Source organism: Equus przewalskii, chromosome 6 (genome assembly GCF_037783145.1).
Source record: "Equus przewalskii isolate Varuska chromosome 6, EquPr2, whole genome shotgun sequence".
Lineage (NCBI taxonomy): Eukaryota > Metazoa > Chordata > Mammalia > Perissodactyla > Equidae > Equus > Equus przewalskii.
The window spans coordinates 16,393,394-16,419,189 of NC_091836.1; positions in this window are offsets into that span (position 1 = coordinate 16,393,394).

Here is a 25,796-nt window from a genome sequence, read left to right on the forward strand (position 1 = left end):
CTCCAATGAAACCATCTCAGCCTGGAGATTTTATTAGGAATTTTTAAATTATGAATTCAATTCCCTTAATTGGTATAGGGTTATTCAAAATATATTTTCCATATCCTGTATTTGTCCTTTTCAAGAAATGAGTCCATTTCATCTGAGTTGTCAAATTTATGTGCGTAGAGTTGTTTGTAGTATTTCCTTAATACCATTTGGATACCTGCAAAGGCTGTATTGATATACTCTGTCTTATTCCTGATATTGGTAATTTGTGTCTTTTCTCTTTTTTTCTTGTCAGTCTTGCAAGAGATTTGCCAATTTTACTGATCTTCTCAAAGAACTAGATTTTTAATCCTTTGATTTTTCTCTATTATTCTTTTCAGTTCTATTTCTTTTTGCTCTTATCTTTATTTCCTTTCTTCTGCTTCCTTTACATTCATTTTGCTCTTATTTTTCTATATCTTGAGGTGAGACTTTTCCTCATCTCTAGTGTCAAAATTCAGTGCTATTAATTTCTGTCTTGATATTGATTTAGCTATCCCACAAATTTTGATATGTCGTTTTCCATTTTTATTTAACTAAATGTATTTTTTTAATTTCTCTGGAAATTTCTTTGATTCATGGAGTATTTGGAATTGTGTTAATCAGATTCCAAGTGTTCTGAAATTTTCCTGTTATAAGTTTCTAGAGTCCACTGAGATTGGAGAACACAATCTATGATTTTAATTCTTTTGTATTGAAGTTTGTTTTGTGGCCCAGGATATTATCTATCTTGTTATATGTCTATGGGTGCTTGAAAAGAATGTGTTTTCTGCTGTTGTTGGGTAGGGAGTTCTATAAATAAAGGTTAGACCCTTTTGGTTAATAGTGGTATTGCTTTCTATATACTTGCTGATTTTCTGTCTAGTTGTTATATAAACTGTTGAGATGGGATGTTGAAGTCTCTGCTTTTAACTGTGGATTTGTCTATTTCTCCATTCAATTCTATCAGTTTTTGCTTCACATATTTTGTAGCTCTACTCTTTTGGTACATATACGTTTATTATGGCTTTGTCCTCTTGGTGGGTTGACCCTTTCTTCATTGTATAATGTCCCTCTCTGTCTCTGGTAATTTCTTTGCTCTGAAGTCTGCTTTACCTGGGATTGATATAACAACTCCTACTTTCCTTTGATTATGTTTGCATGATGTATCTTTTTTCATACTTTTACATTCAACTTGCCTATATCATAATATTTGAAGTTAGGTTTTTATACACAGCTTATAGTTGGCTCATGCTTTTTAATTTACTCTGCCAATCTGTCTTTTAATTAGTATATTTAGACAATTTACATTTAATATAATTATTATTATATTTGAGTTTAAGTTTCCATTTTCGTTTTTCTTCTCTGTTCTCTCTGGTTTTTGTTTCTCTGTTTTCTTTTTCTTGACTTTCTATGGGTTACTTAAACATTTTTTAGAATTCCTTTTTGATTTATCTATAGTGATTTTGAGTGTCTCTTTCCATAGCTCTTTTGGTGATTACTCTAGGTATTACATTGTATATACATAATTTATTACAGACTACTGGTGTCAACATTTACTGGTTCAAGTAAAGTATAGAGATCTTACCTCCCTGAGTCCCTTTACTCTCTACTATATATAAAATAATTGTAGTAAATATTTCCTCTACATACATTTAGAACTACATCAGATAATGTTATAATTTTTTCTTCAACCATCAACCACATTTGAAAAGCACAAGAGGAGAAGGAAAATGTATTATATTTGCTCATATTTTTGCCATTTCTATTGGTTTCTCTTCTTTCTTGACATGTAGAGAAATTTCCGTGTAGAGTTTTCTGAGTTGAGAACTCTCTGTGTAAAGAACTTTCTTTAGCCATTCTTTTAGTATAGACCTGCTGGCATTTTCTTAGTTTTTATTCATTTGAGAATCTTGATTTCTCTTCACTCCTGAAGCGTACTTTCAGTATGTCAAGAGTTCTTGTTTTACAGGTTTTTTCCTTCAGGACTTGAAGAATATTGTGCCACTGTCTTCTGGCTTCCCGCCATCTTTGCTGATGAGAAATCGAATCATTTGGATTTGTTTCCCTGTAGATAAGGAGATGCTTCTCTCTTGCTGCTTTTAAGATTTTTGTTTGTTTACCTATTTGTTTGTTTTTAGCTTCCAGAAGTTTTACTATGATTTATCTTGGTCTGAATTTCCTTGGGGTTGTCTTGTTTGGGATTCACTCAGCTTCTTGAAACTGTAAGTAACATATTTTTCTAAATTTAGGAAGTTTTCAGCCATTAGTTCTTAAAGTACTTTTTTGACCCTAATCTCTTTCTCCTCTCTTTCTGGGACTTTGATGACACTAATGTTAGATTTATTTTTTAAATAGTTCTGCAGTTTCCTGAGACTCTGTCCATTTTTTCCCCAGTTTTTTCTCTCTACTGTTTAGATCAGATAATTTCTTTTGTTCTATCTTCTAGTTCACTTACTAATTCTTTCCTCTGTTACCTCCATTTTTCTGTTGTGGCCCTCCACTGAGTGTTTAATTTTCAGTTATGGTATTTTTTGGTTGTAATATTTCCATTTAGTTCTGCCATTAGGATTTTTCATTTGTTTCAAGTATGTTCATAATTTCTTATTTTTTTAATGTATTTGACTATTTTTTTTTAAGATTGGCACCTAACGTCTGTCGCCAATCTTTTTCTTTTTCTTCTTCTTCTTCCCAAAGCCCCCCAGTATATAGTTGTATATTCTGGCTGTCGGTCTTCCTGGTTGTGCTATGTAGGAAGCTGCTGCAGTGTGGCCTGATGAGCAGTGCCATGTCTGCACCCTGGATCCGAACTGGCAAAACCCTAGGCTACCGAAGTGGAGCATGTGAACTTACACTTTCAGCCACAGGGCCAGCCCCCATAATTTCTAATCGAAACATTTTTATGATGACTCATTTAAAATCCTTTTTAGATAATTTTAACATTTCTGTCATCTCAATGCTGTTATCTATTGATTTCATTTTTGCGTTCCTTTTGAGATCTTCCTGGTTGCTGTTAATGATGAGTGATATTGGTTGAAAACTTCACATTTTGGTTATTATGTTATGAGACTATGGATCTTATTTAAATCTCTGTTTTAGCTGGCTTCCTCCAACATCATTCCATTGGAAGAAAGCACAGCCTAAACACTTCCAGGTAGGAGTACAAGTCCAGGTTCCCCACTGAGCCTCTTCTGACATCACAGGTAAGTTGGTGGACTCATTATTGCTGGGTGGTGGTGAAAGCCCTGACTTTTTAACAGAGCTCCTCTGACACTGCCTGAGAGGGAGGGAGAGGGTCATTCTATTACTGTCAGGTAGGGAATGGAAGTCAATCTCCCCACATTGATCTTGATTGACACTGCAAGGAGGAGGGGAACTTGTTGCTCAGGGCATGGAAGTCCTGGCTCCCAACTTGCTCTTCTCTGATGCTACTTTGGCAGGAGATTTGGGGGTGTCTCTTTACAGCCTGGTGAGAGTAGAAGTCTAGCCTTCCCACTCGATGTTTGTTGGCATGGCTGGGAGTGTGGCCACAGTTCTCTATCCCCCCAACCCCCTCACTCCCTATCCCCCACACCCCACCATGGTGTTTGGTTGAAGTACAGCAGTTATTCTCTAAAACTTTTCTATCTTGTTATGCTGCATATTTCCTCGTCCTTTAGCTAGAGATAGTGGACTTTACTGGGGCTTCTTTATTTTTCTTTCGTGTGCCCATTAGTGTTTCTGGTTTGCTGGTTTCTTCACCTCCAAGTCTGGGACATATAAGGCAAAAAGAAAACCCAAGGAACTCACTTCCATGTTGGTCCTTGGGTCCCCAGTTCCCTTGTTTAGCTGCATTTTTCTCTCCACTTTTCAGACTTTTCCTATGTTTATTTTATATGTAATATCTAAGGCTTTTAGTTGTGCATAGTGAGATAAAGAGGGAAAAGTGCATCTATCCACCTTCCCAGAAACAGAAATCTAAACACAACTATTTATATGTGCAAGATCTGTATGTTAACAACTACATAATATGGATCAAAGAAGTCTAAGACCTAAGTAAATGGAAAAACATATAGTGTTCATTGACTGAAAGACTGAATATTGTTAAGGTATCAATTCTCACCAAACTTACCTATGGATTCAATGCAATCTCAATCAAAATCTCAGCAGGATTTTTAATAGAAATCAACAAGCTGATTCTAAAATTCATATAAAAAAAGAATCTAGAATTGCCAAATAAATTTTTTAAAAGAACAAGGTTGAGGAATTCACTATTGACTTCAAGCCTTAAGATAAAGCTGTGGTAATCAAGACAGTGTAGGCAAAAGGTAAGATACTTTTATGAATGGAAAATAATATGAAGTCTAGATATGGATTCACACATACATCACGAACTGATTTTCATAATGATATAAATGCAAATAAATGCAGAAAGAATAATTTTTTCAACAATTGATGCTGGAACATGTATATAAAAAAATCAACTTCAATCTCTATTTCACATCATATACAAAAATTAATTCAGAATGGATCACATACCTAACTGCAAAATCTAAAACAGTAAAACTTACTAAAGAAAAGATGGGGGAAAACTTTGGCACCATGGATTAAGCAAAGAAACCTTAGGTATAATACAAAATGCACAATTCATCAAAACTTAGAAAATTTGGACTTTTACAAAATTAAAAACTTTTGCTTCTCAAAACACAGTTAAGAGAATGAAAAGACAAATAAAAGACTGGGAGAAAATATTTGCAAGGCACATATCTTGTAAAGGTCTCATATTAAAAATATTTAAAGAACTCTCAAAGCTCAATAACTAGAAATCAAATAAACCCATAAAAAATAGGCAAAAGATTTGAACAGACATATCACCAAAGAAGATACAGAGATGACGAACAGACACATGAAAAGAATCTCAATATCATTAGACATTAGGAAGTGCAAATTAAAACCATAATGAAATACCACTTAGAATTCAGATAACCGTAGAATGGCTTTAAAAAAAAAAATTGGTGGGGTTACAGAGCAACTTGAAATCTCATATGTTGGTTTGGGAGTGAAAAATGGTACAGCAACTTAGAAAACTTTGAAAAGTGCAGCATTACTTCCATATGACCCAGCAACCCCACTTCTGAGTATTTGCTCAAGCGCAATGCAAATGTATGTTCACACAAAGACTTCTAGCCAAATGCTCATAGGAGCTTTATTCATAATTGCCAAAAAATAGAAACAATCTAAATGTTTATCAACTAGTGAATAGATGAAGAAACAATAGTACAATGGAGTAGTACAATGGAATACTACTCAGCAATGAAAGGAATGAATTACCGATACACTCAACAATGTGGCTGAATCTCAAAAGCTTTCTGCCAAATCAAATTAGCCTGACTCCGAAGGTTATATAGTGTGTGATTCCATTTATATTACATTGTGATAGATATATTTATAGAAAGAAAAAACTGACTGGTGCTTTCCAGGGGCTGAGTTAGGGACATAAAAGAATTTTTGATTAATGGAAACGTTTAGTATCTTGATTATGGTGGTAGTTCTTATGGGACTATATGTGATTGTCAGAACTTATAAAGGGTGAATATTAAACCTCAACTAAAAATATGTTCTAATAGTCATCTGGATCTTAGTATTATAGGAAAAATGGATTTTATTGAATCAAAAAAAAATCTATGAAATCACAGAGTTGAAACATGGTATTTGTGACCTCTGATGCTCAGTGCCTTATAAGTCACTCAATAACTATCTGTTGAATGAAGCTGCTCAACGGGAAAAAATTCTATAATATTTTCATCTTGTAGCAGCAGCATCTTATAAGCCAAAGAATTGTGGTTAAATGGGATAAGCAGAGGTCTATTGGAAAAAATATCTTACACAGTGTGAATCATTCTCAAAGTGAAACACTTTAGGACAGTATTATCATTATAAAGCATGAACAGAAGTTCAAGTAGAAACTCATTGTTCATATTTTTATTGATTGGGCATAGGTATTGACTGATTTGTTTAAATTACATGTGTCAGAAGTAATTTATAAGTACAGAAGCGAATTTACCAGTTGTTTAATAAGCAATATCACCATCTATCAATAGGTTGCTTCTAAAACCCCAGAATATTTTCAGTTCCACTGGAGTTTTCATGAGCTGTTTATCATCACTGGACTTTATTTTATTTCATTATAGTGCCTTAGCATGAAAAGTATTAACAATGATAAAGTGGAATGTTGCATTAGGGTCTCCTTAGCTCAAAGAGGCTTGTATAAATTTCAGATAGGCCAGTGCCCCTTTGCTGGCCTAGGAACAGGCAGTGAAGTGTCATACGCATGGCTGTAGAGCAAACAGTGCTAGCAGTTGATATGTTATTCAACTGACATTAAACAAATATTTACTGAGCTCCTTCTCTGTAAATTCTGCAACGTGTGCTTCTAAAGACCTTGTCCCCGTAGGCATAGCAGTCTGCAAAAGCTGTCTGCTGGAGCTGCGCACTACCACATGTGGCTGTCTGGGTGACTCAACTGCCACTGCTTATGCAAATTATGTCTCATTTTACATCCTAGGAACAAAAAGGAGAAAAATGTCGGTTTCATCTCCACCAATATGAAAAGCATTCGCGTGTCCAGAAACTCCTGGAACCTGATAAGGGAAAGTATAATATAGTAAAAAGAGAATGGGCTTTGGAATGAGACCAACTTGGATCCAAATTCTAAGCTAAGAGACTATATTTTACTTCTATAATTTTCAGGTTTCTCATTTAGAGAGAGAGGAAATGATCATGTCTTCCCCATAGTATTTTGCGTCAAATATGTAATATTTTTGAAACATTTATGCAAGTGTAGAGCACAAGCAATAAATTGTAGTTCTAGTTCACTTTCTCCAGCCCTAAATGGTGAGTTGAGTAGATGTAGTTCTTATCTTTGTGGATCTTATGATTTGGAGCCTAAAATAATTACATGGACACACATTAAACAACACAGGAGAGCCTAACCAGTTCTCTCTGTAACTTGTCTGCCCAGAGATACATCCCCCTCTCTGGAATGACCCTATTGTCCACACAGCTATTTCTGAACCTGCTAGTTTTTATGGGACTTCCCCTAGCCACATTGCATTCTATTGGCTCAGAGAAGGCACCTGACCCAAGATCTTTTGAGTTGGAATAATGTCAGTCCCTCTCTATGGTGGAAGCTATGTAATGTGAAACCTCGAAGCTGTTTTGGTTGTTCAGCCCTTCCAAAATTTCACGAGCTAATTGGACTTGATTTCTATCACTTTCAACTCCAGTCATAAATGCTCCAATTAATGCATAGGAATTCTTTAAGAGAGAAGTGGCATTTTCAAAGCTTGCTTTTTTGAAACAATGGAGAAGCGGCTGGATTTGAGTGAGGAAACTAGCCCAGAGAGTATATGTGAATTTCCCAGGTTACAAAGAAAGTTCTTAAAGTTAAGACTAATTTTGCATCTGGTGACATTTATTATACCACCCTTTTGTGGAGTGCCACAAAAATCTAGAACACAGAATTCTGTGGCTAAACCAAAAAAATTTTTTACAGAAAAAAATCTCAAAAGCTTTTCCCACAGTTGACTCAAATATCCTAGCTTTGCTTCCTCAGTGGTTATACTGTGAAGAGCTCCGGCCTGTAGAGGAGCGTTGGAAGCCATGCTCCACTTAGCAAAAGTTTTTCTGTAATTGATTCACACTTAATTGTCATTAGATTTTTCCTACACTATAAGTTAAAAAATATTAAGCGTATAGAATTGACAAGATTTAGTGATTATATAGAGAGGATGAGGATAAAAGAGGAGTAGAAATGATGCCCATATCTCTGGCTTGAGTTGAAACTGATTAAAATTCATTGAGATAAGACACACGGGTGAGGGGCAGGTTTGGGGAGAGAGCAGTATCTCTCCAATTGCAGCTACATTCTTTCTCTGAATACCACTTCCTTTCCCACTCCTGGATTGCAAGCTTGTGGTATGTCACCCTGCCTCCCTTGGCCACTAGTTTATTGAACAGGGATAAACATTTGACTCAAATAAAGCCAATGATATTCTTTCTCTAAGAAATTTGGACTTGGACTGGACTTGTTGCTGAAACTGAGAATATACAAATTCAAATGCAGGGGTGTCATCATCTACCATGTGCAAGGAGAAACAAAGGAAGCTGGTCTTCAGAGTGAGAAGAGATAGATATGCATAGTGAAGCAGAAAAGATGGAGAAAAAGAGAGAGAGAGAAAGTGAGCAGCTGCCTTGGTTTCTGCCAGTTTTCTTGTTCCTGACTTTGGACCACTGTTATGCCTGGCTATTCTCTCTAATCTTAGTCTCTGTGAAAGATAATATCATATCCTTGAGAAGTAAGGGTTAACTTGTTCAAGACTAATTCCTTGCAGGATGGATTTAGAAAAGGAGTTGGCTTCATACAGACATCCACAGAAACCAGTTATGGACTAGTACTTAAGTAATTAACCCTAGTCAAGAGCAAGGCTTGGACCCAGCCCCTGGTCACACCAGAAGAGAGGCTGGTGCTGTCCAATCACCATCACTGTTGTGCTGGCAACCTAGCTGCTGGATTGCCATGTTATATGGCTGCCATCAATAGGCTTAGACCCACTAAGTCTGCGGTCACACTAGAGGAGAGGCCAGTGCTCACCCCAACTTGAATATTGACCTGTCAGGATAAAAAAACACAGCCAGGGCGTTAAAGTCCCTTCCCTGCTGTCTGTCATTTGAGTTTGCCCTCTATCTCTGCACTGACCTAGAATGTTATGAGCAACAGGAAACTGGCTCAGTGGCTACTGCTCCTATGTCCAAGAGCTTTTCTCACCGAATACTGCAGCTTCAAACTTGGTGTGTTCTTGTCTATGAATTCGGCCTTGTTTTTATGACAGTCCTTTAAATACATCTCCTGCTTTTTGTTTAAGATATCCTATGGTTTTTGTTATTATCTGTCAAAAGTTTAAAGAGAACAGGGAATAAATATAAATGTCCATTCTAATATTTCATATTTAGTAAAGGTCACTCCGGTGGATGGTTATGACTCTAACTAAAGCCAAGGAAAACAATTTCTAACTCTTGATAGTCATGAAAGCAGATGGAATAGGTGCCCTAAATGTGCTTCTCTACAGCACTTTCTTGCATCATTTCTTGACTGATAAGCTGAAACCATGACTCATGGAGGTGTAAAGATGTCTGCGTGGATTTGCACCTCGATCAAAACTGCAGAAATGCTCATGATTTAGAGCTCTTGTTCTAGGGTTAAAAGGCCTAGTTGACTTCATGATGGGCTGCGATCCAGGGTCTCCTAAGTACCCCCACAATTCTATGAAATAGCACTTCACCAATCATGACCCCTCAGCATGGTAACATCGCAAGACATGAGTAGGGTCAGGGTGTACTTTCTCCAAGGTGGAGATACCTCTATCCTTTGACAATAGGATGGCTTCTCTGTGATTGTTAGTGCTCTTCTTACTTTCATGCTAGATATTTTGAAATTAATTCACCTGTCAATTTTGATTCTATCACCTAAGTAACTCCAATGATACTAAATCAACACTTCTCAGAGAACCAGTAGAATTTCCAAGGTGTTAGGCCTGTGGGCAGAGGCTGAGAATGGTCAGTGCTAAACTCTCTTTTAAGTTTTAAAAGAATTTTTACAGTTTTTCTTATTACAAAATACTGTATGGTCTGATTAAAAATTATAAAATATAAAGAAGAAACATTTTTAAAAATACTTTAAATTCCACTAAAAATCGATGAATTGATGGCATTTTTGTTTTTTGTGAGGAAGATTGGCTCTGAGCTAACATCGTTGCCAATGTTCCTCTTTTTGTTTGAGGAAGACTGTCGCCAAGCTAACATCTATGCCAATCTTCCTCTACTTTATGTGGGGTGCTGCCACAGCATGGCTTGACGAGCTGTGCTAGGTCTGCCCCTGGGGTCTGAATCTGTGAACCCCAGGCTACAGAAGCAGAGTGTGCAAACTTAACCACTATGCCACCAGACCAGCCCCACTTGATGGCATTTTAAGGGAAAAGAATATATATGTCCTTGTAGTCTCTTATTAATTGCTCTTGAAATATGCTATTCCTTTAAATTCACTTTTTTTCTTGCTGTAGTACATTCTTGAGGAGTTCTGTGATGGTCTTTCAACAAGAAAACTTTCATTCTTGTTTGCTTGAAAAAACCCTTGTCTTCTCTTCACATTCACTTCATAATAATTTAGTTGGGTGTAGAATTATAATTTTTTGAGCATTTTGAAGATATTGCTGCATCATTTTCTGTCACATTATTTTGCATGAAAAACATGCCTTATTTCTGATAGTTATTCCTTTGTCTTCTTTAGCAGTTTTTTAAAGATTTTCTGGTTTTTGTTTTATTTTGTTTTTTAGACTAGGAAATCATTACATGTGACTTTGGGTTTATGTTTTTTCTGCTTATACATTGGCATCTTCCTCCAAGGAATCAGTTTTTCTTCAAATTTGTGCAGAGTTAATTCTTTGAATATTGTCTTTTCTTCTGAAACACTATTAGATGTATCTTGGTGGTTCTCATTCTATTCTCCATGCTTCATAACTACTCTTCTATATTTTTTTAAAAAAGAAAAATAAAAAATCTCTCTATGATGCTTTCCGGGTAATGTACTTGGATCTATCTTTCAATTCAATAATTCTCTCTTTAGTTGTATAAAATCTACTATTCAGAGAACCACTGAGTATTATTTTTTAAATTTCAATTTTTACATTTTGCATTTCTAGGCTTCCATTGTACTATGCTTCAAATCTAGCATTTTTGCCTCATTAATTTTATTCTTTTCTTATCTTTTTGAACATTTTGAAATATTTATCTCAGAGTCTTGTTCCAGTGGCTCTACTATCCTGTAGTTCCATGGGTTTGACTCTTATATCAGCTGTTTATATCTCATGGCAGTAGATTTCATTGCATATTTTGTAATTTTGTCTATGGGCTCATCTTTATTGAAAATTGTCTTCTTCAGTGGTCTTTTGTGAGCCATGGACTTTGGAAGTATTCCTTTGGCATGGTTTTATGGAGATTGTGCTAGGACTCTGAGATTTGTTGTTTCTAGTTCATTTTTTATATTCATTTCTTTGCTTTGGGTTCCAGAATTTCCCACATTTTAAGCAAAACTTACATTTCAAAAATTTCATTCTGAGTAAGTTGTCATTTCTGTTACCACCAGAGCCCCAAGCAAGTGATTCAACTTCATGCCATATCCTTGGACAGGAGAGTCGAGGTTTGCAAGACCCTATTCATGGATGGGACACTATTTCTAGACTCCTATATTGATAGTTCCAGACCCTCTTCTGAGCATAAGCCCTGGAGCCCATGCTCATCTATTCCATGTGGTCATTAGAACCACTAACACAAAGTTTATATATCTGGTTTGGTTTATCCCGAGCCAGTTAATAGAACGACTAACCCAAAGTCTATACATCTCTTTTGATTAATCTTCTCACTCTTATGAGTTACCTTTCAAATTTTGGCCCTTAGTTTTAATCCCGCTTATGTATTTTATGAAGTAAAATTTATTTCATCCACCATTTTATGTATGTGAAGAGGAAGAAGAGGCTTTACTTTTTAACTTAGGCTATAGTGATAAAAGTCTCCATGACAGTCTCTGTAGATTTCCCACTGACATCTCTTATTCCCAGAGAAAGGTACAAATTAACTAAAGGATTACTTAAATTTTACTGAATAAAACCAGCATTGCTTAGTATTCTCTAGTCAATATGAGCTGAGACAACAAAGAGAGGAGTACATTCATGGGATATTTGGTGTTTTTTGGTAGGGCAGTCTGTTTAGAAAGGAGGACATAACTTTGACTACGGCCAGATATACAAGATGATCAGTTGATTGCTGGCAATAGATTGATTTGCCAATGGTGAATTTGATCAATTAATATTATATATTTAATGTATAGGAATTCACCAGTTGCATTTGTTGTTAATGTAGTTTAATGCAATTGCTATTTTAATGGTATATTTTTTACCTTATGCTCAATATTAGTAGGAGGTAAGCAATCATCTAGATGGATGCTAGATAAAAAAAAAAGAAACTGATGACATGACATGGATATGACCTGTGAATAATAGATTAAAAATAATGCTGATGATAATCATTAAGGTAAGACTGTTTCTAATTTTTTTCAGTGGATTTCCTATATATTTTAACAAAGTCAGTATTGGTTGATCTATTTTTATGGAAATAATTTTTGTAGAGTAACAAAACTGTTACCATTAAATATCTCATAGACCTCATAAATACTAAATATGTACACTCACAGTGCTTTTCTGACAAGGTTGCCAAAATACTTCACAATCAAATACACTATTATTAGCCTTGTTTTCCATGGGAAGAGTTAAGGTTTCAGATCCTAAACATAATATTAAGTTTACATAGCAAATCAGTAGCCAAGAGAGAAAATGAGCCCCTCTTGGGCCTCATCCTGTGGTCTGGCCTGAATGTAGGGTATCATCAGCATAAACTGACTGGGAGCACTCAGGGCATTCATTAACTAGGTCATGTGGATGTGCCTGGAATGTACAGTGATGTTACTGAGCACTGTGGGATAACAGAAAGACGCACTGAGTTAAACAGACCATGAAATTCCAAATCTCCAAACCATTAAGCACATGTTGCAAAGGGGAAAGGATATAAAGTGGAGAAGGGCACTTCCTCATTCTACTAAATCTCAAAGTTTGTAAACTCCTTACTCGGATCAATTACTTTTACTCTGTTTGATCATTATGAAGGGAGCAGAAATATTGAAATAATCACGTAAAGATATCACTAAGCAGATATTTTTATTATGTTTGAATAATAAGGAAAAGGTTTTGATAAAGTGGTGCCTTTGTTTGCAAATAGGCTTGGTCATCTTGATCCCAGGTTATTATCAATTGTTCTTTTATTAAGCTACCAAATAACCTGGAAGAGCATAAGTTGGTATTTGAAATCTTATGTTTGCCTCTTGGCCCTGCTCCTCACCAGCTTTATATATTTTGAACAAGCCAGTGAACTAGCAATATTATGTATCATATGCTCAGGTACATGTATTTATAAAAAAAGAGAAATACGGATTTAATATTTGTGCACTTCTCTGTGTGTATGGTAAATATCAATAAAATATTGAGAAAATTCTCTTGGTTTATTTTTAAATGACAAAGTTTTATTGTATAAACGTTACATAGGATGATCCAATTTTAATTAAAAAAATTTAAAAGCCTATATTCATATCTATGATGTATTATTGTAGACGAGACACCAAGCTGAGGATTTATGAGTTATCTGGGGGAGTAGGAAAAGAAAGAATTGAGAAATTTAAAGAAAACATCTATTACATATTGAGCTGTGTATATGTGCATGTTGTGCATATATATACAGATATATAAGTGTATATTTATATATGCACATATATGTGTACATATATAAACACATATATATGAATTTGTGCACATGTATATATACTATTTTTATAAACAGTATAATATAATACTGCAACTTGTTTCTATGTTAGAGGTATGTGCTTGAGATTTTTTCATGTTAGCACATAGAAATTTACCTCCTGTTTTGAAACTGCTACACAGTATCCATGAAACAGATAGATCATATTTCATTTAACAAATCTCTCATTGTTGGATTTTGAAATAATTTTCATTTTGGGGGCTACTGTAACATATGCTCCCCTATGTTCATTGCAGCACCATTCACAATAGCCAAGACATGGAAACAGTCCAAGTACTCTTTGACTGATGATTAGATAAAGAAGATGTGGTATATATATATATACATATATACAATGGAATACTACTCAGCCATAAAAAAGACAAAATCATCCCATTTACTACAACATGGATGGACCTGGAAGGAATTATGCTAAGCAAAATAAACCAGAATGAAAAAGACAAACACCAGAAGATTTCACTCATATGTGGAATATGAACAAACATATGGACAAGGAAAACAGTTCAGTGGTTACTAGGGGAAGGGAGGTGGAGGGTGGGCACAGGGGGTGAAGGAGAGCACTTGTGTGGTGACAGTCAAGAAATAATGCACAACTGAAATCTCACATTGACGTAAACTATTATGAACTCAATAAAAAAAGTCCTTTCACTTAATGCCTGTGAAGAAAATCAACAACAACAGCCAACAAAGTCAACTATTGAGAAGCTTTACTAGTGTTCTGGTTAAGAATATGATCTCTGGGTACAAATTGTTTAGTTTTGTATCCACAGATGCTATTCAGCTGTGACCTTCAGAAAATCAGTGAACCTCCATTTCCAAAGTTTTCTTATCTATAAAACAGATATGTAATAGTATCTACTTGGTAGAGTTGCATATGAGTAAAACACTTAAAACATTCCCTTGCTCACTGTAGATGTAATATAAAAGTTAGTGTATTGTTTTTATTTGACTTTGAGGAAATCCACTCTGGTGTGTTATTTAGTGTTTTTATTTATATAAAAATCAGAAACTTAAAATTAATCTATTTAGAATCCTCACAGAGTAAAAGCAAGAATAAAATTATAAAACAAAAGCAGATAGTAAAAAATGTAATAATTATTAATTATTATCAATCCAAAAGAAGGAAGAAAATGAGGGAAAGGGGAAGAAAGAACAAATGGGAAAAATAGAAAACAAATAGCAAGAAGATAGATTTAAACCTAACACTATCAATAATCATATAAACTATAAATGGTCTAAAACCCCAAATAAAAGACAGATATTGTTAAACTAGATTTCTTTATTTTAAATGCCCACTTATATCATGCTTACAAGAGACCCACTATAAGTATAAAGAGACAAATAGTTTACAAGTACAAGGAAGGCAAAAGATATACTAAATGTAGTGGGTTAAATGGTGACACCCCAAAAATATGTCCATCCTGAACTTTAGAACGTGACCTTATTTGGAATAAGGGTTTTTGCAGATGTAATTAAGGTAAAAATATTGAGATGAGATCATCCTGGATTAGAGTGAGTCTTAATTTCAATGATAAGTCCTTATAAGAAAGGAGAAGAGGAAAAAGAGACACACAGAGGGGAAGGCCATGTGAAGATAGAGTTAGAGATTGGAGTGACATGTCTACAAGCCAAGGAATGCTAAGAATTCTCAGTAGCCACTACAAGCTAGGAGAAAGACATGGAGTGAATTCTCCCTCAGAGTCTAGAGAAAACCAATCCTGCTGACACATTGACTTTGGACTTCTGACCTGTAGAACTGTTAAAGAGTAAAATTTCTATTGTTTTAGGCCATCCAGTTCATGGTAATTTGTTACAAAATTCCTAGGCAACTAATAAACCACATTGTGTTAAAAAAAATCAAAGAAAAAGTTGGTGTGGCTATACATTATAAGACAAAGTGGATTAAAGCATATTAGCAGGATTAAAGAAGTCTGTTTCATAAAAATAATGGAGTCAACTCATCAGGAGGACATAACAATCCTACACATTTATGCACCTAATAACACAGCTTCAAAATACATGAAGCAAAAACTAATAGAACTGCAAGGAGAACCAGGTAAACCCACAACAAAAGTCAGAGATTTCAATATCAGTCTCCAAAAGTTTGACATAGCAAGTAGACAGAAAATCATAAGCATAAAGAGAACTTGAAAAACACAACGAACTTGACCCAAATGACATTTATAGAACACTACATCTCACAAACTCAGAATATCTACCAAGATAAACCATGTTCTGAGTTAAAAGGGACTCAAGTCAAACAAAGTATGTTCTTTGACTATGATGGAATTAAATTAGAAATCTATAACAGGAAGTTTCTTGGAAAAGCTCCACATAGTTAGGAACTAAATAATACATATATAAAAACACAAAACAAAAAACCAAAGCAAAAAAACTCACAGGTCAACAAATTAAACTAAAGGAAAGTTAAAAGGTAGTTTTAACTGAATGACAGTGAACACACCACATACCAAGATTTGTGGGGTACTCCTAAAGCAGAAACTGGGAAAAAAATTTAGAAAAATAAATGCCCATATTGAGGAAGAAGGAAAGTCTAAATCAGTGACCTCAGCTTCCTCTTCAAAAAACCAGGAAGGAAAGATTAAATGAAACTCAAAGTAAGTAGAAAAAAGAAAACAATAAAGATGAGTGGAAATCAATGAGAGGAAAACAATACAGAAAAATCAATAAAAACAAAAGCTGTTTTTTTGAGAAAATCAATAAAATTGATAATCTCTGGCTACACAAATGAAGAAAAAAGAGAAAAGAAAATAATATCAGGAAGAGAAACTGACATTATTACAAATGTTAAAAGGATATAAAGGGAATATTATGAATACCTTTATGTCAATAATTTCAATAAATTTAGGTGAAATAGATTAATTCCTGGACAAAACAAACCACTAGTGCTCCTTCAAGAAGAAATAAATAACCTGAATATTTCTGTATCTATTAAAGGAAATTAATTGGTAGTTAAAATCCTTTCCATAAAGAAAATTTCAGGCTGAGATAGCTTCACTGGTAAATTCAAGAAACATTCAACGAATAAATAATACTAATTCTAAACTAACTTGCCCCTCACCGATGCTTCTGGCTCCAGGGAGTTGTCATAGTGGGCAGCAGGACCTTCAACTGACCATTAAGCAATTGCATACAGTAAGCTACCAGAGGTTGCTGATTGTTTTTTCCTTTTCTTTTTTAAAGAGAAATGCTTTTGACTGCCCCCTGTCAGAAACCATGAGAGACATCCTGAGGGTGGCACAATCCTGTTCTGTGCTTCTTCAGAAAACACTGAGTGTCTCTGTGAGGAAGATAACACTGGTGAGTCTGAGGATGGGACAGTATCTCAGAGGTCACCCTAGGGCTACTTTAAAGTGAGTAGAAGGGAAAATTCAGAAAATGAAGGGCCTAAAAGAGGCATATGTCAATCAAGGTGCCTCATCTCTCAAAGAGATGTGGCCTCTCCTTCACAGCAACTTCTTCCTTGAAATATACCTGCTTCTCATCTCATTCCTTTGAAAGTCTCTTTCTGAGATAAAGAGATGTCTCTTTTTGTCATTCATTCAATCTTGAAATAATTTATATATTTATTCTCAGTTTCCTCTCTGCTATGTACCAGCTATGCTGGTAAATCGTCCAGTCTTCCCTGGATAGGCCCTCAGGGAAGTTCTTTCTTCAGCTCAGTCTGTTTTCTGGACTCCTCACAACACTCTTGTAACGGCTCTCACTGTGGTAGCTAAAGCCCAGTTAATTGTCAAATACAATGGACACTTTCCATAGCTTTAGCTTACCCGGCATCTTAGAGGAGATTATTCTCTCCTAGGAACTCTCTCCTTTGGCGTTTGTGATTCTTCCTTGTTATTCTATTTCTGTAGTCATTCCTCAGATACATTTCCTGGACTTCGTTCTCTTCTAAACGTTATTAGTTTTCTAAAATTATTTTAGATCATTTTCACCTACTCTCTTCCTGAGCTATCCTATTCAGCCTAGCAATATGCTGATGATTCCCAAACCCTCCTATGAACACCAGATCCATATATCCAACTGCTTATTGGATATTCCTAATTTAGAGTTTCCAGCAGAATATCAAGCTCAAGTTGTTCAAACCTAAACTCATCATTTCTTGTACTACTTCAAAATTCTTTCTTGTCTCATATTTCCTTTTTAAATGAATTACAGTACACAGTAATCCAATATTTTTCATTCTCTGTCATTTCCAACCTGTTAAAGCCTTTCAAGTTACTCTCTAAATAATCCTTGAATTGGTTCCCTTCTTTAAACTTCCTTTGCTGCTATCTTAGGACACATCTTCATCACTTCTACCCTTACTTACTACCATGGCTTAACTGCTGTCCTCCCTCTAGTCTGTGGTCTATAGTACTACCAAGGTGAGCTGATCCAATTCCTGGAAATCTGATCAGACTCCATTCCTTCTAGAAATCCTTCAATAGTTTCCCGGTTTTTTTGGCATAAAATTCAAACTCTGTAGTGTAGTGTTCAAGACACTTCATTGATTAGTTCCTGCCAAACTCTCCAACAACATCTCCTGCTTCTGTCACTGCCCTTTACACTTTGACGATTGAAGTTCTCAGAATTTTTCAGGCCTTTGTCCTTAGAGAAGAGATGGAGAACAACTTTTTTTTGCTTCTCAACATATATAATTTTATTTTAAAGTGAAGAACATGGTTTATTTGTGTGTATGATTTTCTGTGATTAAAATATCTTCCAAAATGTAATGTATATTGATTCTCAGAAATCCTATGTAACATCTAAATTTTCTGGAAAGATAATGTCATAAACCAAAACTATATTATTCTAATTCTGTTGGGGTATGTCAACAAGCAGTTAATATATGTAATAGTAATAGCATTTTGCATACTTCAGTTGTATAAATTTACAAAATTTATTCTTCAGCATCAGCATCATCATCCACTTAAAAAAGAAGAGATGAAATTAAATAATTGAATTAATAGGTCATGCCTATGGACAAGCCTTGGTTGAATGTGTTTGGGGTCATGGAGGAACTTCCTGAACAGGAGAAGGAACTATCTGAAAATGAGGTAGAGATACACAGTTTATTTATAATTTTATAATGTTGAACTTAATAGCATATGTTTATATTTGAGAGTATCCTAAACTGGCTGTTAGCAGCAAAAAATAAATACAAAGTACATACAATATGTCAAAGAAGCGAGTATAATCCACAAATATTAAAATGTTAAAGATTTTTTTGAACTTTAACAAATGAGGACAATAGAATAAACAATTTATTAATAATACTGGAAATTATGAAACATTTATTACATCCCAAAGTATATACATCCATTTAAGTCTCACAATGTTCATAGATTAGGAAACTGACCTTCAGATGAGTAAAGTTATACTCCAAAGTTACACATAGCTGAAAGTGGCAAATCTAGGTTTCCCCTGACTTTCCAAAGCATTACTTATAAGATAACTTAATTATTATTCATCTCTTGAAGAACGTTGAAAAACCTCTGTGGGTAAGAACAGAATAGAGAAATGTGAGACTCAGAAGCCAAGAAAAAGTTGCCATCAGTGAAGATTGAACAATGATGGTGTCATCCGTACGTTGAACCTTACGTCCATTTGCTATATTTTTACTTCTGTATTTTCAAAGAAGTTTTGCCTATAATGCATATTGTGTATTAGAAAGATAGAACACCTCCCTAACTAGAAAAAGAAAAGCTTTTTGTGCTAAAAATATGCTTTCCTCATAACACAAATAACTTGCAGAGAAGCAGAAGGTCTCGTGAGAAATGGATCTCTGCCTACTATGCCCTTAGGAAGAGAACATTGGATTTCAACTTCACAGCACTGGATACAATTCCTCCTTTTGGATCTTCTCTGTACAAACTCTGAATTGACCTGAATAATTCTATTTCTTTTTATCATAAACATCATTTTTTTGTGTGCCTTTAAATATCAAATTCTCTAATGAAGGTGAAATGGAAAAATTATTCTTCACTTCCCACTCTGAATTGAGCACAAAGAATTATTCTTGGAAATGCCACCATAGAATTGAATTCATTGTACTATGTGAATTGCACCTTTTAAGTTTTTAAATGATGTGACATTTTTATTTAGTGCCAATCCAGAAATGACCACAAAGTAAATGAGTTTTCTGATTTTGCAGTATTTTGTCAATCCAATGTAAAAGTTTTCAGAATTACTGCTAACTGAAGAATCAGAAGGTAAATACAAAAAACTTCCTCTCTGGGTTTTCAAGTCTTTTTATTCATGTAACTCTTTAAACTTTTTCTTTGGTTCTTCATGAGAAGGTCAACATGTAAAGCAATTAAAAGCTGTGCTCCTTGGAATGAAAAAGTGGGAGATGAGGATGGAAGAATCCTCTTTACAGTCCTCTAGCCCTTGTAGTGGTCTCTAAAAGAACTCAGCAGAAGTCCTAGGTGTCAAGGAGCACAGATTACAAAACACTGGAACTCGGAAACTAGATAGAAGAGAATTTCTAGGGCATTCTAGCTAGCTTCTTCACAGATTTACAACATTCTCTATAGCTTCTTTGATGTGTGGTCAACTAAACATCTGTTCAAATATTTTCAGAGTCATCATGTTTTTCATCTAACTCTTTACATTTATGTCCAAATCCATGAGGATATTTTTGCTTATACTGAACAGAAGCTGCTAGACCTATCTTATGGTACACATTACATCGATTCCTTTTTCCACAGCCCTTCTAGATATTATGCTCCTCTTAAGTCATCCTTTATCAAAACCAAATGTCGTTAATCGTTTCTGTCATTCCAAAAAGATATTTAGTTTTGTAAACCACACTCCATTTTATCAATTATTCCCCAGAATTGCTTCTGTTGTCAATGCTAATTTGTGAAACTAGACTTCCTAGAATAGAACATAAAGTTCCAGATATGACCTGACTAGGGTAAAATGCACTAGAACATTGCTTTCCTTGGTGTGAATGATACGTCTGTCTAAATTATATCTAAGGTTGGATTACTCTTTTAGGAATATATAAAATGTGATGGGAACAAGAAGTACTTGAGGAATTATTCAAGACAAGGGTATTAAAATCAATATTCCCAGTCTAGAGTTGCTTTTTTGGTAATTTAAGCCTTAAATTTTTATTGTTATTTTTATTTTCCTCATTTTGGATCATTTAGATGTTTTTAGACTGATTCTTCCTTTAGTTATCTTTTACCGTTTGCTATCTTTACAGTGATAATAGGCCCTCTATGTCACCATGTAGCTTATTTGATTAAAGTAGTAAAGAGGACTTCTTCTTCTTATCAAGATGGAGTGAAAGGGAATATGTTTACTCTAAAGCATAAAACTACTAACACACAGCACAAAATATATGAAACAATTGCACTGAAGACATTGGACATCAGGCAACAGAGGACAATGAAACCTGCAAGATGAAAACAAAAATGGTGAGCCCTACAATTGCCTAAGCTTACTTCTTGGTTAAAGTTTCCAGGCCACAGAACAGAGAGGCAAGCAGAGGCAGAGCCTGAGCAGTCTCCATGATTTGGGGATCTGTGTGTTCAGGAAAGCCCAGGGAGCTAAAATTCATACTGCCGAGTCTCAGAGAGGAGAGAGCCGAACAGAAAGAGGATTCTGGACATCTGCAGATAGTTCCCTTTGAATATTCAGTTGACTACTATTCAGTGCATACATATGAGAAAATCACTCAAGGCAGGGAAAGAACCACTCAAAAAGGATCACAAAGAACAGTACCTGGTGCCCACACAGGGTGAGGTGTAGTGCATGTTCTGAAAAGCCAGAGAAGAATACTTTATAATTCATCAACTAAAGGACAAAGAAAGATTGTGTCAGTGTTGAGGAAAAATTAGCCTGGCATAAGCACAGGTTTGGTCCCATCTAACAAAGGTCAAAAGCAAAACCTAAAAGGATCAAACTGTTTCCAAGTTGTTTAACAATGTCTCAGATTAAAGCTCAAGAATATTTATAGAAATATAAAAAATATCTAGTACCGAACAAGGTCAAATTCACAACATCTGACATTCAATCAAAAAGTAACAAGCTTGCAAAGAAGCAAGAAAATTCAATCTATATGAGAAAAATTAATTGAAACTGACTCAGAAATGACTTAGTTGATAGAATTAGTAGACAAGAACATTAAAAGTTTTCATGACTATATTCCATATGTTCAAGAAGCTAAAGGAATGATTGAACATAATAATATTGGCATGGAAGATATAAACATGACCCAATTCAACTACCTAGACGTGGAAATTAAAATTAGATGAAAAATATATTGGGTAATATTAATATCAGATTAGTCATTGCAGAAAAATATACAGCGATAGAAATTATTCAAATGGAAACAGATATAAAATATTTAAGGAGGGAAGGTCAGGAAAATAATTTGTAAAAACAATGTCTGAAAATATTATAAGTTTGTTTAAAACAATAAATTTACAGATCTAAGAAATTCAACAAAATCCAAGGACAAGAAATACGAGGGAAAATATACTGAGGCACAACGTAGTCAAACTAATTAAAATCAATGATAAAGAAAAAATATTAAAAGCAGCCAGAGTAAAAAGGACATGTTATGTATAGAGGAACCAAAATAAAGATAACAGAAGATTTTTGTGATAAATAATGCAAACTGAAAGAGAGTTGAACAATATCATTAAGGTATTGAAACAAAAAACTATCAACCTAGAATTATTTAACCAAAAAACATCTTTTAAAAATGAAGATGAAATCAAGATTTTTTTCAGACATCCAGTAGCTGAAAGAATTTATCACCAGCAGATCTGAATTTCAAGGAGTATTAAAGGTGGTCCCTTAAGCAAAGAAATGATACTAGGTGGAAATTAGTGTCACACAAAGAAACATAGACCACCAGGAAGGGCAATTACTTGGGTAAAGGCAAAGACTAATTTTGAATTATTTAAACCTCTTATAAAGAAAATCAACTTTTTAAAATAAAAATAATAACATATTTGCAAGATTATAATTATGTAGACATATAATTATGTAGAAGGATGACAATGCTACAAAGGCCAGGAGAGAAGACTGGAAAAATACTATTGTAAAGATCTTAAACTATATGTGAAATAGTATACTATCATTTAAGCTAAATTAAAAATATATATTTTAACCTTAGAACAACCACTAGAATAACGCAATAAATAGTTATAGCCAATACACCAACAAGGGACATAAAATGAAATCATAATAATTATTCAATTAAAAAGAATGTAGCAAAGGGCTGGCGCAGTGCTGTAGCAGTTAAGGTCACGTGCTCTACTTCTGCGGCCCAGGTTCACCAGTTTGTGTCCTGAGTGTGGACCTAAGCACTGCTTGTCAAACCACGCTGTGGCGGCATCCCACATATAAAGTAGAGGAAGATGGGCACAGATGTTAGCTCAGGGCTAATCTTCCTCAGCAAAAACAGAAGGACTGGTGGCAGATGTTAGCTCAGGCTAATCTTCCCCGCCCCCCCCAAAAAAAAGAATGCAGGAAGAAATAAGTAAATAACAAACAGAAAACCTATAACAATGTATTAGTCGGGATATGTGTGCGTGTGGTGTGCATGTGTATGTGCATAATTGGCTGAAGTGAAGCCAGGAAATCTAAACTCAGGAGAGCCAATGGTACAGCTCCAGTCTGAGTCTGAAGGCCTGAGAAACAGGAGAGCCAACAGTGTAAGTTCTAGTTCAAGTCCAAAGGCAGGAGAAGACATATGTCCCAGCTTGCAGACAGTCAGCCAGAGAGAGTGAATTCTTCCTCACTTAGGCTTTTGTTATATTAAGGCCTTCAATGGAGTGGAAAAGGTATACTCACATTGAGGAGGCCAATCTGCTTACTCAGTCTGCTGATTCAGATGTTAATCTCATCCAGAAAAACCCTCACAGACATATCTAGAAACAATGTTTAACCAAATATCTGGGTACTCCATGGCCTAGTCCAGTTGACATGTAAAGTTAACCATCACAAGCAGGATGGTATTATTTAAACATCAATTATCACACTAAATTTAAATAATCCAAACCCCTCATTTAAAAGGTAGAAATTGTCCATCTCATTTGCAGCAACATGGTAGGACCTGGAGGGAATTATGCTAAGTGAAATAAGCCAGACTGAGAAAGACAAACACCATATGATTTCACTCATATGTAGAATATAAACAAACAGTGGTTATCAGGGGAAGGGGGCGGGGGTGGGCACAGGGGGTGAAGGGTAGCACTTGTGTGGTGACAGGCAAGAAATAATGTACAACTGAATTTCACAATGATGTAAACTATTATGAACTCAAGAAAAAAATAAACAAATAAAAAGGTAGAAATTGTCAGATACAATACAAAAGGCAAGATCCAACTATATGGTGTCTACAAGAAACCCACTTTAAATGTAAAAATACAAGTATGCAAAATGTAAAAGAAGGAAAAAAGACAAAGCATACTAAGATAAATCAAAAAGAAGAAGGATGGGTTATACAGTACTCGACAAAGTAGATGTGGTAAGCAGAATAATGGCTCTCCAAAGATGTCCACATCATAATCCCTGTTAATCCCTGTATGTCAGTTTATATGGCAAAAGAGAATTAAGTTTGCAAATGTAAGTAAGGTTGCTAATCACCTGACCTGCTCTTACATCTGGGTGGGCCCAGTGTAATCACAAGGGTCCTTAAAAGTGGAAGGTGTGGGGGAAGGAGTAGAGAGACAGAGAGATGTAACTAGGAAAGAATGATCAGAGATGCAACATTACTGGTTTTCATTTACAGAGGAAGGGGGCTATGAGTGGGCAGCCTCTAGAAGGTGGAAAAGGTAAGAAAATGGATTCTCCTCCAGAGCCCCCAGAAATTAACAGCCCTTCTGACACCTTGATTTTAGCCCACTAAGACCCATTTTGGACTTCTGACCTCCGGAACTCTAAGATAATACATTTGTATTGTTAAAGCCACTGAATTTGTGGTAATTTGTAACAGCTACAGTCAAAAATTAATACAGTGGACTTCAAAGCAAAGAAAATTATCAGGATTAAAGAGAGTAATTTCATAAAGATAAAGGGGTCAGTTCATTAAGAGAATATAAAAATCTTAAAATTATATGCACCTAAAGCAGAACTTCAAAATATGTGAAACAAATAAACAAAGCAAAACAGAAAGAAAAAAAATCCACCACTCTCAATAATTGATAGAGAAAGTAGAAAGAAAAATCTATAAGGATATAGACAACTTGAACTAGCAAACAACTTGACACTGACAGAACCCTCCATTCAACAATAGCAGAAAACACGTTTTTAAGAACACACAGAATATTTAATATGAGACCTAATTCTTGGCCAAAAAGTAAATATCAATAAATTTGAAGCTATTCAAGTCACACAAAGTATGGTATTTTACCACAATAAAATTAAATTTAAAAAATTACAGAAATATCTCTGAAAACTGAACAAATATCTGGAAAGTAACACACTACTAAATAACACTTGCCTCAGAGAAATCAACAGGAACATTTGAAGTATTTTTAACTGAAAGAAAATGAAATCACAACATAGCAATATGTGTGAATTCTTGCTAAAGCAGAACTTGGAAATTTATAGATTAAACATGTATTAGGAGAAAAGAAATGTGTCAACTCAGTGACCTCAGATTCTGACTCAAGAAACTAGCAAAAGGAGAGTAGATAAAACCCAAAGAAAGCAGAAATGAATAAGAAAGATCAGAGAGGAAACCAATGAAAGAGAGAATAAAAACAGTAGAGAAAATTGATAAAACCAGAAGCTGTTTCTTTGAGAAGTTCACTAAAAATTGTTAAATGCCTAGCCTTACTGATCAGGAAAAAAAGTGCATGCCCATTTCTAATATCAGGAATGATAGAGGTGATATCATTATAGATTCTACAGATATCAAAAAAAGTTAATAAGAGATTACTAGATAATCTCAGATTAGATAAGAGATAATAAATATTATTAACAATATTTGTCAATAAACTAAAAAATTTGAAAAGTAGATACATCCTTGAAAGACATAAGCTATCAAAGCTCACTCAAGAAGAATTAGATAACTTGAATAGTCCTGTATCTGACAAAACTGAATTTATATTTAAATACTTTTCCACAAAGAAAATCTCAGGACCAGATGACTTCACTGGTAAATTCTACCAAACATTTAAAGAAAAAATAATACTAATTTTACACAAATACTTCCAGAAATTGGATAAATGTAAATTTATCCCAATTAGTTCAGCAGGGTCAGCATTATGCTGATTCTAAAACCAAACAAAACATTAAAAGAAAAAAAAAAACCTATTGACCAATATTCATCATGAATATAGACACAAAAATTCTTA